At 52.1% G+C, this 13497-nt stretch overlaps 1 protein-coding gene across 3 annotated transcripts in view; it reads right to left on the bottom strand.

Annotated features, from left to right (window-relative positions):
- The window catches only part of SEMA6A (semaphorin 6A), a 131395-nt gene extending 118487 nt beyond the window's left edge, over positions 1-12908 (bottom strand). For 2 of the 3 annotated variants that reach the window (XM_004618175.3, XM_004618176.3), the window contains exon 1: positions 12268-12908. The gene's annotated coding sequence lies outside the window, so the exon portion shown is untranslated. The remainder of the gene's footprint in view (positions 1-12267) is intronic. The other variant, XM_055141991.1, reaches the window with a different exon arrangement.
- Positions 12909-13497: the final 589 nt, after the last annotated feature.

Genomic DNA, 13497 nt, shown 5'->3' with positions numbered 1-13497 from the left:
AGTGCATTAGGGAATCTGTAATCAGAAACCATTCCTGAAGGTGCCCTCACGTCTGCACCCCACATCACAGTCCACTGACCTCTCCATGAAAGCCCCGGCTGCCTGCTTAAGGCTTCTGAAATCTCACCCCCAGAACATAGCCTTTGCAGGTAGATAGGGAAAGGCCCTTGGCAATGAAATTTAGATTATCAAAGTCTGGGGAAGGAGAATCTTAAGACTGATCCACCTTGTGGATTCAGAAAACAAAAGACCGGATAAGATAATCAGCAGACCTTGAGGATAATAGACCCCTCCCCAGGAAGTTTTCCAAAGAAGGCCATCCCAACCTCCCTGGTAACCTCCTTAGCAACGAACTTTTACCTGGAAAGAAGCCCCGCTTGGGGGCAGGTTGAAGAAACCCTACAAGCCACCTTGAACAAAGGAAGGGCGCGCATATACTGCCTGAGCCTATGTGCGGCTTGTGCCCACGTGGCCGAGCACATGCATGTGTCGCCCGCATCTCCCCTCTTGAGATGTGTATTTTCATGCTTTCGTGTCTAGTACTAGGATGTGTGTAGAGCTCTCTCCACCCTGGGAGAAGCCTGTGTTCTCTCTTGAGCGCGTTACTCTTCTCTCTCCCTCTTATCCCTTCCTTCTCCCCTCAAAAAAACCTTGAAATAAAATCTGTTCACTTCACTGCTTGTCTACTCCTGAAATTCTTTTCCTCCAGCGAGACAAGAACCCATTAACCCTGGGTCCCGGGTGGTAGAGGCAGTTGGGGAGAAAGTGACCGTCTCTCTCCTCCCCGCTTCACATAAGTCACCCGTGGGGCCCACCGACATCAGTCTGACCCCAGGAGTCATGAGCACCGTTCTGCTACTGTGGCGGAGAGGACGACATCCTGAACTCACTCGGGCTCTTTTTCCAACAACAAAGGCGTTTCCTCCCCCATAGTTCCACTGCTCCTCCCCCTCCCATCGCCCCCCCCCCCGCCCCCGCACGCCCTGCCTCAGACAACAACAAAACCAACTCAAACAAGTAGCACCTATTTTCTTAGGCTGCCAAATAATCAGGGGGGGCCCCTCTAATACTACATTTACAAATGCATGTTTTCTTCCCTTCCTGGAGGTAATGGAGAGGGAGGTGGGGAAGGGCTGGGGGATAATTACCGCCCATGGGGAAGCCAGACCACATGATCAGAAACTGCTGTGACTCTGAAAAGTCTTTCTCCACAAGGAATTCCGGTGCCCAGAAGCCTGGGGAAGCCAGTGGCAATTAAGGCCATGTTATCCTTTTAATTTACTTCAAATTATTTGCCTCTAAAATCAATCCTTGAGTGTGTGGTGGGGTGAGGGAGGGGCCCCCGCAGGATGGACGCGTGCGTTAGAAATGCTTGTGGATCTTTCGAGACCCCCTGTGCCCGGCTGGATCCCAGGGAATTTAAAACGGTTGCTTTGAAGCGTCTCCTAAAATACACACTGGGCCCTTCTTTCTAATTTCTGTGAAGGGACTAATTTTCAAGATTGGCCCCATCGGTCAGGAAGTCAGGGTTTTCTTCTGAATCTGCCTGGATTTTTCTGGGATGCCTGCGACATCCTGAATTGAAGCCTCAATTGCTTCGAGTGTGAGATGATTTTACCTAGTCATCCACAAAGGCCTTTGGTGGTCTGGTGCAGACTGGGTGGCGGTCCTGAAAGTGCAGTGCAGAGATGAGAAGCAAGGAAGCAAAGCCTTGAAAAGTGGGGCAGGGGATTGGCTCCTGGAGGCCAAATCTACCTAACAAAGGGGGGCTTGTACTCTGCCTCACACTCCAAGCGCTGAACTCACCTAATCCACACTCCTCCGGAGCTACTTGGGACTAGGTCAGACAGACAGACAGACAGACAGACAGACAGACACACACACACACAGAGCTAGGGGGCTGTTCCTCCTCAACCCCAAGTCAACAGCGCCAAAGAGCAACAGCCAAATATTGCTGCTGCAAAATGGAAAAAGGCAAGTGCACGTCACGTGACTCAGGTGCTGACAAAGCACTGGACCTAGGGCCCAGTTGTTGCAAAACTGTAGCCCAAATGCTCCTCCAGCTCCTCTATAATGGGTGTCAGAGAAGAAGAAAGCAGGAAAGACAAAGGGTAAGTCTAGAGCGAAGCACGCTACAAGGTGTCCCAGACAAAATACACAGCCTACAATCCTCATGAAGTCATTGTGTTTGTTTAGCCCTCTGCAGAGTGCAAATCAAATTACAGATCTGAAATTTGGACCAAAGGCCCCAAAGCCCTCGTGTCCCTCCACGTTTATAAATAGCCTTAACGAAGAGTTTTCACACCCTCCTGTTTTCTTTTGGAAAGATGAAAGTGACATCAGCCCCTGAACCGTCATTTCTTCTTCTTCTTTTTTAAACAGCAAGATGGAGCAAGAGGCAAATCCTGGAGTAAATATCAGCTGGATGCACATATAACAAGGTCCAGAGAGACACACTCAGAAGTTGCCTCTTTTAATCCAAGGCTGAATGATTGGAGAAGCAGTTTCCAGCTCTTGCACTGCACACAACTGCCAAAATACCTGCAAGGCTTGCAAACTCTAGTCTAGCTCCAACCTTTCCCAAGACACCCCAACACTATCTGTGGCACTGAAACTATGGCAACCGAATAAGAAAGCAGCCTCCATGATTAATAGATGAAGATCCCAGCGACAGTGTCTAGCAAGGGCCATCACTCACAACGGGAGCAAAATTAGCACAGAATTCATTTTGAAAACCATTAAGAAGGATTTTTCTTCTAAAAACCCAACCAACTGCCTTTCGGCTTCATAGACCCCAGCTTAGAATGCTGTTGACAATTTGGCTTTGTGTTTACCGACCCCCAGGCAGGAACTCAGAGGCTCCAATAATGAAGGACTTACTTAATAGATTGGTTTGTCACCTGGGTATTGGAGACCGAAGAACAAATACATCCAAACACCAATGATGTGAATGAAGCCACATGACTCTGAGCTAAGAATGGAAAAGGCATTGTGGGATATTCGAGTGTGTTTTAGAATACCATTTCTCATAAGGCATTCCATTTTCAGAAAAGGAACATTTTCTATTCACCAGCCCAATCAGTATTCTCTCCCTTCCTCCTCCCTTCCACCCTCCTTCCACCCTCCCTTCCTTCCTTTCCAGTAGGAGTCTGGGTGGGGCAGGGATTTGCTGGGTGCTGGAGTCATTCATATTTATGAAAAGACAGAATATTCTCCTGGAGGCCGAAGCAATAGTACAGTGGGTAGGGTGCTTGCCTTGCACACGGCTGACCTGGGTTCAATCTCCAGCATCCCATATGCCAGGTACTGCCAGGAATAATTTCTAAGTGTAAAGCCAGAAGTAACCCCTGAACATTGCCAGGTGTGCCCCACCCCGGGGGGGGGCGGGGGGGGGGGAAGAGACCGAATACGCAATCCTTAAGGAAAGATTCAAGAATAGGAAAATGCAATGAGGAATTGGGCCCGTTCTTCTACAAAACTCTGATGCAACATACAATCTCATTAACATATTCTTTATTTCTCCCCTGCAAAATGTTTACTTTCCAATGGCACGTTTTCATTGTGTTTCATGCCAGACCCCGTTCTGTTTATAAATGCTTCAAATCAAATCATGGCCAAAGGTTTGGGCTTACAAACCACATGGGAAGGCAGAAGGAATAAAAGAGCGGGTGGACGGCATCAATTTCTGAGATTATTCTACTAACTTTTTTTAAAACTGGCATGGATTCTCTGAATTAAATTTTCTACAGATGGCAATTATAGGTTCGCTGGAAACCACTAGAAAGCACTGAGTCATATTAAATGAGAGCCTTGGATGGAAAAGGCTGGATGTGGAAACACCCTTCACTGAGGCCGCATCAAGGCCCCCCTTCCCCCTGAACCTGTCCTTTCAGCCTTTGGGACATGCTAATTACTGATTTATTCCTACTCTCCATAGCCTCTTTCCACACACAGAATTGAAGAGAAGATGTTTTCCTAAAGGAAAGTAAGTGTTATGCTGGCAGTACTCAGGCGACCATATGGGGTGTCGGGGATTGAACCCGGGCTGGCCCTCTGCAAGGCCAGCGCCCTACCCACTTGCTGTGCTGTCTCTCTGAAAACAAATGTGATTCTAGGGGCCGGCTGACCCCTTGAGGGAAATGTAATCGTATCAATTTATTGCTCCCTCCTACTACCCTAGGTCTTTTCACCCGTAAGTACTTATGTAAGTTATCATGTGACTTAAACTCCAGATTTTAGAGAAAGGCACCCTCTCTGGGCAGAAGAAGCAGTGGTCAGTGGAGCTGAATGCAATTTGGGTTGAGGTCAGCCATCTGCTCCCTGCATTTGGTGGAGAAGGTGGCAGTTTTGCTTCTGCATGGAGATTTCACATTCTCCCAAATTGGATTTCAGGCGTGCGAGTGAGGAGTCATCTTGCAAAGCACGTGACCACCAGGCAAGACCCTGGATCCCAGCCTCCTTCCACAACCACAGTTCCCTCTGATGGCAGGTATGGTCCAGGAGTTCATCCCTGAATGCCTATGGTGGGCAGCTTGTGATGGTCCTAAGTGGGGACTCAGGATCTGCAGTGGCTATCTCTCACTGCCAAGACATTAGGGAGTGAAGGCAATCTTGCTTTATCAACCACTACCCAACAGGGCCCGTCTTTCTAGAAGGCCTTCTGTGGCTGGCTATTATCTTACTTCATTCCTCTCTGTTTGGGGTGTGGCATTTCAGCTTCCAAAGCTCAGGGGAAGATCCTGACTCCGCTTCCCTTGCCTGTAACTCTTCCACAAACTTCTCATCTTCACATCCCCGACATGGGCAGCTGGCCCCGGTGTGAATGTTCATGTCTGGTCCAAAGGTGGTTTCCTTTGCATCATTTCTTTGTGCAACACACATGTGGTCATTTCCTCTTGGTCCCTCTCCACTCTGGGGCCCGCGACTACCGATATCCAAAGGAAAATAACCAGTCGTATTTTGTGAGGGTCAGAGACTGTACCGGACGTGTTGCTGCAGATTTTGCTGCTCCTATTGACCTGACCCAGCAACCACCATACTAGTAATTCAACAAGTGGAAACAGAGGGGGGCGGCTGAATCACTTGTCCCAGACATACTTCTTGGAAGTGACAAAAAGACTGGGATGCCAAGTCAAGCATGGTGTGTCTTCCTTAGCGGGACTTCTGCATCCCCTTCCCTTCAACAGTCCCTCTGCATTTAGAAACTCCTGTCACAAAATTGAATGCATTTGCCCTCGTTGTACTAGAGATCAAAATTCTTCTCATCCCACTCCTGGTTAGCCCTGCCCGGTCGGTCCTACATTCATGCTCACGTCGATATGAATTATAGCAGAACTTCCCTGAGCAAAGACAATGCCCTGACCTGAAAAATAATGCCTGGCAGAGTGCCACTCTCATGACCCTGCCAATTCAACAAACCCACTGAGAGTCATCTGCATCCACAGGGTTCGTGTTGGGTCAACGAGAATTGCTCTCGACGTTTCACATGGGTTGTGCATTTTCAGTGCATGCATTGTCCATGCACAACCAACATTTTCTGTGAACCCGAGGATACTGCTTGATCTCATCAGGGAACTTATCCTAAAGTGATGGCTAAAGAGTATAATATTTCTAATATAGTTTAGGAGATGATCGAGTCACATCTCTGTGAGGCCTAAATGAGGAAGAAGAAGCTAGCCTGAAACTTACAAATTTCCTGGATGCCTTTTAGATTTTACCCAACACATTCACATTCATAACCTTGATTCTTGCAGCAATCCTGCAACTGCTCACAATAAAATGATGCACTGTTCATCACTTAAAATACTGTAACTTCAGGAAGGTGGTGTGGCTTAAGGAAGTAAGACTCTGAGTCTTACAAGACTTACAAGTCACCTGATATGGAGCACAGGGTTTTATCCACAGGCACCATAGCAGACCAGGGCTCAGAGATATAGGCTAACAGGAAATGTTCTTTTTCCTTGATTTGGGAGTTCAATTTTTAAAATGATGTTCAGCAACATTTTTTTTTTTAAATAAAAAGGAAGAAAGTTCTGCGGGAAGTGCCTACAATGCATAAGAAATGAGGCCAAGGCCAAAAGCTCAGGTTCTGGGCAAGCTGGTTTTGCCAAAATCAGATTCCCTCTGCCTTCTGCTGGGTGGCTCCCAGATGTGTGCTCTTGGACATGGAAGGGGCCTGGGTGAGAGTGTGGGAAGGAGCAGGCTCGAACCCCAAAGCCAGTACAGGAGAACACGCTGGGGAAACAGGACCCCTAAGCAGGAATTATTCTATAGTGCACCTGAAGCTGTCAAACCCAAGCCCTGCCCACTGCCCCATGGAGAAGCAGCTGAAGAAAGAAAAAAACTGGGACGGAAAGAGATTCGTTCTTTATTCCTTTACTTCATTCACTCATTCAATGAGCCTAAATGTTCAGGTGCTGGGGGTACAGTAGTGGATCAAACAAAAATGTCTTTTCTGGTAGCCAGAGTGAGACTATAGCAGGTGGCACTTGTGTGCACTTGCCAGGCACACAGCTGTCCAGGGTTTGATGCCTGGCACCACACATGATTCTCCTACCACAGAGCACTACCAGGAGTGAGTCTCGAGTATAGAGCCAGGGATGAGCCCTGAGCACAGCTGGGTATGGCCCCCAAATAAAAGCAAACAACAAAAAAATCCTTTCCTTGTGGCACTGTGTCCTAGTAGAAGATGAAAGAAAGAGGAGAAAATAGTCAACACCCAGGTCATCCCTACTATTTGGTGTTCAGAAATAAACAGCCCAACCAAAGAATAGAGAGCAGGTGAGGGGGGAGGGGAGGAAATACTAGAGGAAAAGGGTGATGAGGCTTCACTGGCTCCGTCACAAAGGCGAGGGGCAAATCAATCATGCAACTGTCATGAGGAAAGCACCCCAAGCTTTGCAGAACAAGTGCAAAGACCCGGGAGAGCAAGGAAGACAGATACCCATGACCTCTAGCAAGAGTTCAATCAGAGAGACAGCCTGTGAGGGCAGATATGGGAGGGCGGGGAGGAAGGGCACCGGAAGAGCTTTGGCTTTGACCAGACTAAGGTAGGAAGCATCCAAGCAGCAGAAGCATTTAAGGATTACAAAATTTGGGGGGGAGGGCCCTGGATGTAGCTCAGATGTAGGCACATGTCTCCTTTGCGTGAGGCCTTGGGTCATACTTCCGGCCAGGCTAAGAGAAAAAAAAAAAACACTTAACTGCTTTGTTAAGAAAACACTGTAGGAGGCCAAGAACAAAGGGCGGAGAGGAGGGGAGGCTGGCTCAGGACCCAGCGGGAGGGGAGAGGAAGCAGCTTGACCAGCAGGAGGGCCACAGAGGGCTGGAGGAAGTCTTCAGGTAGGCCATTAGCAGTATGCACCTCCCCCAACCCAAACCCCCCACCCCCAAGAGAAGAGGATGTGAGGAAGAGAAAGAAGACCCAGGGAAAATTTCATTGTACCCGAGAGTAGAACTGCTATGGACCAAGGAGGAGAAGATGATGACAAAAGTATGTTTAAGTTCAGAGAAAGATCCTGAGTTGGGTGTTTGCGGTTTGGTTTTTGGTTTGGGGGCCACACCTGATGGTCTTCAGGGTTGACTCCTGGCTCTGTGCTCAGGGGCTCAGATGGACATATGCAGTGCCAAGGATCAAACCAGAGTCAGCTGCATTGTAAGACAAGTGCCTTACCCACTCTACTAGCCCCAGTGGTAGGAGTTAGAACATGGTAGAGCAGCTCCTTATCTCTAGGTAGAGAAGATTTGAGGGATGATGGGGAGAAATAATCTAGGCCACAGAAGTTGTTTGGGAGTCATTGGGGGGCTGATAGTTTCACTGGAAGCTCTCTCTGAGTGCAACTAGAATTATTCTCATAAAAAATAAAACAAAATAAAAGTTTTGCAAGAACTCCTCTGCTTCACCAAGCAAGATCCCCTGTGTATAGGCTCTACTGTAATAGTCCCGCGCTGAGAAGCATCCTGGACTCCCAGCTCCCCCTGAGGTTTGTGCGGTATGACATCTTATTTGCCCATTTCAGAGGGATTAAATGCCTCCCTCCCTTCCCTACCTTACCATATCCCCAAGAGGCAGCCGTGTGGTTGCCAGCAGAGAATAGCTCAGTTGCTCTTACAGCACATTTTTACGGCAGAGAAGGAAAAGCCTTCAGTCTAGAATAGAAATATGCCAGGCGGCGAGCGAGCGGAGCTCTAGGGCGACCCCAAGAGAGTGGGGAACACTGACCCGGCAGGGGACAATAGGATGCGTGTAGGTTTCCCCTTCCCCTGGAAGTGGGCCTGCCCAGGGAACGCCCACTCTGGGAGCTGGACAATGCCCCGCCTCACCCCAAGGAGGGCTGCGCAGAGGCGCACGCAGGCCAGTTCTCCCGGGCTGCGAGCTGCTTGCAGCAAATGGCAGATGCCTAATCAAAGCGTTTGCAATTAGTTTGGCTTGTTCTGGGATTCCTTTCTGCAAACAAATAAGATGGGAGAATATATTAGCTCTGGGCAATCTCCTTCTAAAAAAACTTTGCTCCCATCATCATGCTTTTGTCCTGGGAAGTGGGGGAGGAGGGGCAGGGGGTAGGGGGAAAGGCCGGGAGGGCCAATAGTGCTAAACCACTATGTACACAGAGTAAAGTAACTGACTTATCTCCTGTTCAAAACAGTATTTATCCTTCCATTTCATACGGGAGTGCAGTTACTCATTTGCTTTTAAAGCATGAGTATTTTGAATTTAAGACCGGCTCTTAATTTGGGCGTCTTTATTTTTATTCAGTGATAGCAGTCTGCTTAATTTTTGCCGTCCCTCTGATTCAACACACTCGACTTACTTAGCTAGAGCACTGTTACCCGCCCACTCAAAATGCAAATGCTGTATTTTTAATGATGAGAAGAGTATTCACTAAACTGGGAAAGAACCTGAGGAGTTGTGTTTGTGTCCGTGTGTGTGTCCGTGTGTGTGAATAAAGTTATACATATTGCCGCTTTTGAATAACCACTTCTTAGAGCCATAGTGGTTTTCTTTTCTCCCCTGGGAAAAATATAAACAGGTCAATTTTAAATGGAGAAATGTGAAGCATGGAGTGGAGACATGTAACTATTCATTTATTCATTCAACATTAACTTGCTTTTCTATATCGGTTCTGATGCATTTTAACCTACTTCAACTTAGATGATTTATCTACTGTGTACATTCTGCAGATGGCTCCCCGAGATAATGACTTGGGGTGTCTGAGACACATTTACATATGTGGATGATATGCATTATTGAGAATGTGGCACCTCTCTAAAAGGGTGAGAGAGCTGCAAAACCTAACAGGGAAGGATCATTGTCACCTTGCAAGCACTGTGGGAAACACGAACTAGAAGACTCCATAGAAAGTTGAAAAAAAGAACATAGAAAGGAGGTTTTCAGTCTGATCACCATCCCTTCTTGCTTCCAGATTGTCCACTGCGTGGCTCATTCAAGAATGCCCCCGTAACACAAATAATAGAGAAAGGGGGGGGGGGTGGCGCCACAAAGTGTTCAAATAAAAGTAACCACACCAACAAGCAGGGGTACCCCAATTCAAATCGTGTAATTATTTTTTAACTGATAGTTTAGGTTATTAGGTGCAGACACTGCTCCACCACTGTATTTAAAGTTAGGTTAATAATTAACTTTGGTGCCTGGTGTCGTTTAATCAAAGGTTACTGTAAATCCTAAAACTGCTCCATGAAGACTAAACAGGCCAATAAAAAAAAAATACACACAGAATCCTTGCACCGTGACCTCTGGTAGTCATTTGGAGAAGGTGTAGGAAACGAAGATGTTTGCATTCACAATGCAGTACAGGCATCTTTTCTTTGGGCGGTGGGGGTGGGAGTCCCCTACAAGGATTCAACACCAGGCCCGAGTGAGTATAGGAACCACCCATCTTGTCCAGCTCTTAGCGCAGCAGGGTGTAAGGACTGTGCACGAGGAAAAGGAAGCCTGACAAGGACCAGGATGAAAGCGCCCCCCTACCCCCCGCCAGGCTATAGTGCGGACCTGGAATTCCCCACCCAGGAGATGGGAACGTGCATTGGAGGGCGACGTCTTGCTTTAAAGCCTGCCTAGGAGAAGCCCGGACTCAAGGCGAATCCGGATTCGAGGCGAAGAAAGTTGCGCCTACAAGTGGGATGTCTGTGTCTGTGTCTGCGTCCTCGCGCGCCACTGTTTCAAAGCGTGCATGGCTCGCGTTCAGTAGCAACATGCAGTTAATGAGTTCGTCCAGCAAAACCCACAGTTACCTCCGCCTTGGCGGGGCCCGGTCACCACCTTCCACCGAGCAAACCCCTTTTGACCAAGAACCGATGCTGAACGTCCAGAGGGCACTTCGCGCTGCTAAGCAGGCCGGAGGGTGCCCTGGCAAACACAGGCTTTGGCAATGCTGACAGGTTCTACCTCGACCCCTGCAGCCCCACGCACCGCAAGCTGCCTGCTTCCCTTCTCCTTGCACCCTGGCGGGCTTGGAATTCGTGCTGGGCTGGGGAGGCTGGGGGTGCAGCTTCTGAACCTCGTTCGTTGCAAACCCTCGAGCCTGCGCAGGTACATCCAGCGGCGTCGGCGCATCAGCTGCTCTCCACAGGCGTCTCGAATCCAGCCCCTTAACTTCCCGACCCCTCCGCACCCCTCTCCTGTCACTTCTACACCCAATTCTTACACCCCTCCATTGCAAATGCAGGGTCGCGCTTTTCTAGTCCAGCTGACAGCGCGCCTGGGGGCGCCACCGTCCAGGGGCGGGCACCCAACTCCTCGCCGAAGCCCCTGCGAGCCACCCTCTGCGCCCTCGGGGTTCGTTTATCCGCAGGCTGCACGGCCTTGACGCCCGCCCCTCCCCACCCCCGGTTTTTTCAAAGAAACTTTGCCAAAAGCGCCTGGTGGGAGAGAACCCCGAGTGGGAAAAGGAGGCGGCGCCGGGCGGAGGGGAGGCGAGGGAGCGGGAAAGACAGCGGCGTCCGGTTTCCGTTCCCGACACCAGCAAGTCCCGGGCTTGCTCCCTGGCTCCCCCTGGGTGGCTCGGGGAGTGCGCGGAGGAGAGGGAATCTCAGCACCCAGCTCCACCGCGTGTCCCCCACGGGGAAGCTGGGACGGAAAAACAAAACCAAAATCCGCGGAGAACCCGGAGCAGAGGCAGTGGCACCGGCGCGGAGGTCCTCCCGGGAGGGTGGGACTGTGGGGCGCGCTCCCCGGCGACCCCCGTCGGTCGGCGAGGCTGCGAGTGGTCTGGGTCACCAGCGCCCGGGCCATCTCTTGGCAGGTCTCCACGCCCTCCCCCCGCCTCGGGACACCTCCTTTCCAGATCGGGATCTCGGCGGGCTTTGCAGGGGGCGCCGCGGACGCCGGCCCGGGCGTGGAGGGGCTCCGTGTTGAGAGGGACGCACCCGCGACAGATGCTCTCCTCACCGCCCAGGGGCTAGCGGCGTCCGCGGACCCAGGGCCGGGGGGTGGGGGGGGCAACGCGCCACCCCCAGGAGGAGGCCGTTCCTGGGCACTCCTTCGCGCAGACAAAGCCCGGAATCTCTGCGGCCAGCAGCTGCGGGAGCCGGGATGTTTCCCCGAGCAGCGGGGCGCGCTGGGGGTGGGGGGGCCGGGGGGGGGGCAGAGCCATTCCAAGTTTCCCCGCACTCCAGAGCCCAGCCCAGACCCCCGCGCGGACAACAAAAGATTCTCTTCGCTTCCCCCAGTCTCTGCCTAACCCTTCCCCCGCACACACGCTCCGGAGCCCAAACTGGGTCCCAGCTGGGCGAGAAGAGCGTAATACTCCCCTTAAGTCCCCCAATCTCCCTAGCCCCTCGAGGCCAGGACCCTCTTCACCTCCTCCCCCAGCCTGCGCACCAGGACAGACAGCGAGCTCGGGAGAATCCCACCCTCTCCGGGCCTCCGAGAGTGAGAACGAGCCCTGGGTCCTGCACACGCACACACGCACACACACACACATACACATATCCCCCGGACGAGGCAGCCATCCGCGCGGTCGCGGGCCCGGGCGGCGCCGGGCGTGTGCGCCGCACGGGTGGGGAAGGGGAGCTGGGGAGCCCGAGCCCGGCGGTCTCTCGGGCGCGGGGCGGAGAGGAGCGGCGGGCAGGGCTCAGCCCGGCTCCCCCAGGGCCGGTCAATGCTCGGGAGACGGAGGCACGAGTCAAAATAAAACGCAGGCAACCCACAAAGCCGATAGCGCGTGCGAACCGCAGCCCCCCCGGACCCGCCGGCCGTGGCCAAGCCGCCGGGGAGGTGGGGCGCGCCGGGGGCAGAGCCAGCCGTACCTTTTCGGTGCATCGACGGGCAGGCGGCCGGGGCTGGGAGCAGACTGGTGCAGCGTGTATCCCATTTAGTAATCCATTATCGAGGGGGATCTCTCCGGGCCGCGAGCTGCGCTCTCTCCTTTGCAAGCCTTTGTCATTCCTACATGTGTGCTTGTCTCTTTGGGGGCTAATAGTCGTGGCGACTACTTTCTGGGATGCAAACGCGCCGTGTTCATCTCCAATGACAGGCGGAGAAGGGGAGGTGGGGAGGGAAAGAAAGGAGGGAGGGAAAAAGCCAACAAGAAAGGAGTAAAATGTTCAAGAAACTCTTCACCAAATCCAATTGCCACTTGGGTTCCACTCCGCTGAGCGCCTTCGGTGGTGTCTGCTCCGATTAACAAGTCATTTCAGGGTGGGGGGCGGGGTGGGGGTGCAGGGCTCGAGCCCCGCTCGGCCGCCGCGAGGGCTGTGCCGCGCCGGTGAGGCGATGCTGGCCGCTGCCGCACGCTCCTAAGCGGGCATCGCGGGCGGTGGGCCCCGCGGAGAAGCGCCGCTGCTGCGTCCCGAGCGCCTGGGCAGCCGAGTGCGCGGAAAGCGGAGTTAGCTGCAGCCTCACCCCGCGCCGCTCACTACTCCGTCGCCGCTCCCGGGCGGAGCCAAGTCCCGGACTGGATTACGCACAGCGGACTCTCCTCCCGCAACCCCGCCTCCTTTGGCTGGCGTCGCCTCCGACCCGAAGGAGAGCTGCGGTGCCCGTTGCGTGAATGCGAGGGAGCTCGGCAGAGAGAAGGGAGAAGCCACGCGGTGATGTCTGCAAGGTGGAGCCGTGGCCCGACTGGCCGGCTCAGCTTCCTTTCACAGTGAGCCCCGGCCCCACGCCGTGCGCTCGGTCCAAGTCCCCACGGGGGCGAGTCCCGCCAGAGCCCAGCCCTGAAACCCCCACCCCCGTCCCCACCCCCGCATCTGCTCTAGCTTGGGAAAAAAAAAAATCCCGGATGGCTTTGCTGAATCAGAAAATCAGAAAAATAAATAAAAATAGTAGTGCAGGAGCGAGTTACAAGAAAGGATTTGTTCATCGATTTTATTAAGTGGAAAAGTTTGAGAGGATGAGGATAAGTGAACGGCGAGCCTTTCTAATTCTGATCTGCTATCAAGGGGTAGATTTCAGAAGCGATGGACGCGCCACGCACCCAGATGACTTGGATTGAAGCCGGTGCGGTTAAAAATACTCTTCCAAGATCGGAGCACGGC

Source organism: Sorex araneus, chromosome 6 (genome assembly GCF_027595985.1).
Source record: "Sorex araneus isolate mSorAra2 chromosome 6, mSorAra2.pri, whole genome shotgun sequence".
In the NCBI taxonomy this organism is placed as follows: Eukaryota; Metazoa; Chordata; class Mammalia; order Eulipotyphla; family Soricidae; genus Sorex; species Sorex araneus.
This window is presented reverse-complemented; position numbering and strand designations above follow the sequence as displayed.